Below are 5,000 nucleotides of genomic sequence, written 5' to 3' on the forward strand. Positions count from 1 at the left end.
AGACACTTTGTTTTTTTTCCTTTTCTTTTTTTTTGGCCTCGCTTCCCCTCCCTTCCCGAGTAGACGGTCGTCCAAAGGAGACACTTCGTTTTCCCCCCCCCTTTTCTTTGACCTCTTCCGGAGTAGACCGGCGCCTAAACGAGGCACTTGGTTTTTTTTTCCTTTTTCTTTTTTTTTTTTGGCCTCTCCTCCCTTCCCGAGTAGACCGGCGTCCAAAGGAGGCACTTCGTTTTTTTCCCGCCCCTCTTCTCTTCTCTTCTCTTCTCTTCTCTTCTTTTCTTTTTTTTTTTTTTTGGCCTCGCCTCCCTTCCCGAGTAGACAGTCGTCCAAAGGAGACACTTCGTTTTCCCCCCCTTTTCTTTGACCTCTTCCGGAGTAGACCGGCGCCGAAACGAGGCACTTAGTTTTTTCCCTCCGCCCCTTTTCTCTTCTTTTCTTTTCTTTTTTGGCCTCGCCTCGCCTCGCCTCCCTTCCCGAGTAGACGGGCGTCCAAAGGAGGCACTTCGTTTTCCCCCCCTTTTCTTTGACCTCTTCCGGAGTAGACCGGCGCCGAAACGAGGCACTTAGTTTTTTTTTTCCCGCCCCTTTTCCCGCTCTCCGCTTAAATGTCAGTATCGCCGCCGGTGGATCGTCGTTTTAGTTTTAAAACGATCATAAAAGCGGAATACGTTTTGAAAGTCGACGAGTCCGGTGTGTGGAGACCGGAATTGGGCAAGCTGTGCTCTCGTCTTCTGGGGGTGACATTTCTCCCTGAGCGCTGCTGGCATTAGAAAGACCATTCGAAGAAGGGTGAGGGTCGGGGTCGGGGAAGCGAGCGTCAGGTCTCGCCGCCCCGATTTTCCCAACCAAGAAAGCAGGACGCTTGAAACTGCGATGGGAGCTTGGATCGGAAGGCTTGCGATAGCAAGAGATCTAGGCAAGAACGGAAGCTTTCAACTTCAAACCAGCTATGTAAAGCAACCCCTCGCACGCGACATCCATCGTGGCAGGGAAACAGAAACAGAGACGCCGGTCCGGCCGAGGCTGCCCGAGCGGCCCGGTAGACCGGGCCGTCTGTCCGTCTTTAAGTCGAAAGACGACTTTAAATCTAAAAACGGTTTTAAGTCGAAAGTGTGGGTTAGGGTTAGGGTTAGGGTTAGGGAAAAAAGTTATAGGGTTAGGGTTGGGGTTAGAGAAAACAGTTGTAGGGTTAGGGTTGGGGTTAGGGTTAGGGTTAGGGTTAGGGTTAGGGAGAAAAGTTGTAGGGTTAGGGTTAGGGTTAGAGAAAACAGTTGTAGGGTTAGGGTTGGGGTTAGGGTTGGGGTTAGGGTTAGGGTTAGGGTTAGGGTTAGGGAGAAAAGTTATAGGGTTAGGGTTGGGGTTAGAGAAAACAGTTGTAGGGTTAGGGTTGGGGTTAGGGTTAGGGTTAGGGTTAGGGTTAGGGAGAAAAGTTGTAGGGTTAGGGTTAGGGTTAGGGTTAGGGTTAGGGTTGGGGTTGGGGTTGGGGTTAGGGTTAGGGTTAGGGTTAGGGTTAGAGAAACAAGTTGTAGAGTTAGGGTTAGGGTTAGGGTTAGGGTTAGGGTTAGGGTTAGGGAGAAAAGTTGTAGGGTTAGGGTTAGGGTTAGGGTTAGGGTTAGGGTTAGGGTTAGGGTTAGGGAGAAAAGTTGTAGGGTTAGGGTTAGGTTCAGGTTCAGGCTCAGGGTTATCATTCTGGAAATGATATTAGCAGAAGCAATGGAAGAAAGCAAGGAGAGGGAGGGAGGGATAGATATTAAACGGGATGGACGAAACGTAGGGAGCGCACACAAGACACGCGATGAGAAACCACCCGCCCAGAGAAATTCATCTCCGATTTACCGAGAAGACAGGGAGAGCAGAGAGATCGCAATGGATGGGAAACACGACGGGAAAGCACAAAATATCGGCGAGCTGAAATATCGGCGAGCTGGCGAGAGCAAAGATATCGAGTAGATTCAAGAGAGAAAGCGGAATTATTTGATAAACAACGTAGAGATGACCAAGAACAGGAAAGATGGAGAGATGAAAGTGGGGACGGACGACGGGAGGAGAAGAAAGAACAGCCAAAAGAGAGCCAAGTAAGAGAACAAGACGAGAAAGCGTCGAGAGAAGGAGCAGAAGAAGTTGAAGAAAGAACAAAGGGACCTAAGAACGACTTGCTCCACAAAGCAAATAGGTCAGCAAGAAATAAGAATAATTTCCTTGACTAGAAATGGACTGGATTCGGCCATTCGGCAAGAGGAAGGAAAATATGGAATAAATGAGGGAAGTTAAGATGAGAAATGAAAGGCCTACGAGAGGTTCCTCTGGGAAAACTACACCCAAAACTTTGGAGGAAGGAAGATGGCAGAAATTGTAACAAACTTTTCACTTGAAGTCAAGCTTTTCACGTCAAACCAGCTCTTTCAATCAACCCCTCGCAGCCATCCTGGCAGGGAAGCAGAAAACGGAAACACTCCGGTCCGGCCGAGGCCCGGGTAAACCGGTCCCGCCCGAGCGTCCCGGTAGACCGGGACGGCTGCCCGTCACGGACACCCCAGGGCCCCGGCGCGGGCACCGAGGCGACGGCGGAGGTCCCCGACCGAGGCCCGGGGCCCCCGCGCCGGGATCCCGTACATCCATCAAGGCGGGGAAACAGAAACACTCTAGGCCGGCCGAGGCCCGGGTAAACCGGACCCGCCCAAGGCCGTCCCGGTAGACCGGGACGACTGCCCGGCGCGGACACCCCCGGGGGCCGGCGTGGGCACCGAGGGGACGGCGGAGGTCCCCGACCGAGGCCCGCGGCGCCGGAGCCGGGATCCCGTGCATCCATCGTGGCGGGGGAAACAGAAAGGCTGATCCGGCCGGGGCCCCGGTAGACCGGGAAGACTGCCCGGCGCGGACACCCCCGGGGTCCGGCGTGGGCACCGAGGCGAAGGCGGAGGTCCCCGACCGAGGCCCGCGGCGCCGGAGCCGGGATCCCGTGCATCCATCGTGGCGGGGGAAACAGAAAGGCTGATCCGGCCGGGGCCCCGGTAGACCGGGACGACTGCCCGTCGCGGGCACCCCCGGGGTCCGGCGGGGGCACCGAGGCGACGGCGGAGGTCCCCGACCGAGGCCCGCGGACCCGGAGCCGGGATCCCGTGCATCCATCGTGGCGGGGGAAACAGAAAGGCTGATCCGGCCGGGGCCCCGGTAGACCGGGACGACTGCCCGTCGCGGGCACCCCCGGGGTCCGGCGGGGGCACCGAGGCGACGGCGGAGGTCCCCGACCGAGGCCCGCGGACCCGGAGCCGGGATCCCGTGCATCCATCGTGGCGGGGGAAACAGAAAGGCTGATCCGGCCGGGGCCCCGGTAGACCGGGAAGACTGCCCGGCGCGGACACCCCCGGGGTCCGGCGTGGGCACCGAGGCGAAGGCGGAGGTCCCCGACCGAGGCCCGCGGCGCCGGAGCCGGGATCCCGTGCATCCATCGTGGCGGGGGAAACAGAAAGGCTGATCCGGCCGGGGCCCCGGTAGACCGGGACGACTGCCCGTCGCGGGCACCCCCGGGGTCCGGCGGGGGCGCCGAGGCGACGGCGGAGGTCCCCGACCGAGGCCCGCGGACCCGGAGCCGGGATCCCGTGCATCCATCGTGGCGGGGGAAACAGAAAGGCTGATCCGGCCGGGGCCCCGGTAGACCGGGAAGACTGCCCGGCGCGGACACCCCCGGGGTCCGGCGGGGGCACCGAGGCGACGGCGGAGGTCCCCGACCGAGGTCCGCGGCGCCGGAGCCGGGATCCCGTGCATCCATCGTGGCGGGGGAAACAGAAAGGCTGATCCGGCCGGGGCCCCGGTAGACCGGGACGACTGCCCGTCGCGGGCACCCCCGGGGTCCGGCGGGGGCGCCGAGGCGACGGCGGAGGTCCCCGACCGAGGCCCGCGGACCCGGAGCCGGGATCCCGTGCATCCATCGTGGCGGGGGAAACAGAAAGGCTGATCCGGCCGGGGCCCCGGTAAGCCGGACCCGCCCGAGGCCGTCCCGGTAGACCCGGCCCTCTCCCCGTCTCGGGCACCCCCGGGGTCCGGCGTGGGCACCGAGGCGACGGCGGAGGTCCCCGACCGAGGCCCGCGGACCCGGAGCCGGGATCCCGTGCATCCATCGTGGCGGGGGAAACAGAAAGGCTGATCCGGCCGGGGCCCCGGTAGACCGGGAAGACTGCCCGGCGCGGACACCCCCGGGGTCCGGCGTGGGCACCGAGGCGAAGGCGGAGGTCCCCGACCGAGGCCCGCGGCGCCGGAGCCGGGATCCCGTGCATCCATCGTGGCGGGGGAAACAGAAAGGCTGATCCGGCCGGGGCCCCGGTAGACCGGGACGACTGCCCGTCGCGGGCACCCCCGGGGTCCGGCGGGGGCGCCGAGGCGACGGCGGAGGTCCCCGACCGAGGCCCGCGGACCCGGAGCCGGGATCCCGTGCATCCATCGTGGCGGGGGAAACAGAAAGGCTGATCCGGCCGGGGCCCCGGTAGACCGGGAAGACTGCCCGGCGCGGACACCCCCGGGGTCCGGCGTGGGCACCGAGGCGAAGGCGGAGGTCCCCGACCGAGGCCCGCGGCGCCGGAGCCGGGATCCCGTGCATCCATCGTGGCGGGGGAAACAGAAAGGCTGATCCGGCCGGGGCCCCGGTAGACCGGGACGACTGCCCGTCGCGGGCACCCCCGGGGTCCGGCGGGGGCGCCGAGGCGACGGCGGAGGTCCCCGACCGAGGCCCGCGGACCCGGAGCCGGGATCCCGTGCATCCATCGTGGCGGGGGAAACAGAAAGGCTGATCCGGCCGGGGCCCCGGTAGACCGGGAAGACTGCCCGGCGCGGACACCCCCGGGGTCCGGCGGGGGCACCGAGGCGAAGGCGGAGGTCCCCGACCGAGGCCCGCGGCGCCGGAGCCGGGATCCCGTGCATCCATCGTGGCGGGGGAAACAGAAAGGCTGATCCGGCCGGGGCCCCGGTAAGCCGGACCCGCCCGAGGCCGTCCCAGTAGACCCGGC

The sequence above is a fragment of the Pituophis catenifer genome, unplaced genomic scaffold, assembly GCF_029215685.1.
Source record: "Pituophis catenifer annectens isolate HBS135680 unplaced genomic scaffold, rPitCat1.0.hap2 SCAF_44, whole genome shotgun sequence".
NCBI lineage: Eukaryota > Metazoa > Chordata > Lepidosauria > Squamata > Colubridae > Pituophis > Pituophis catenifer.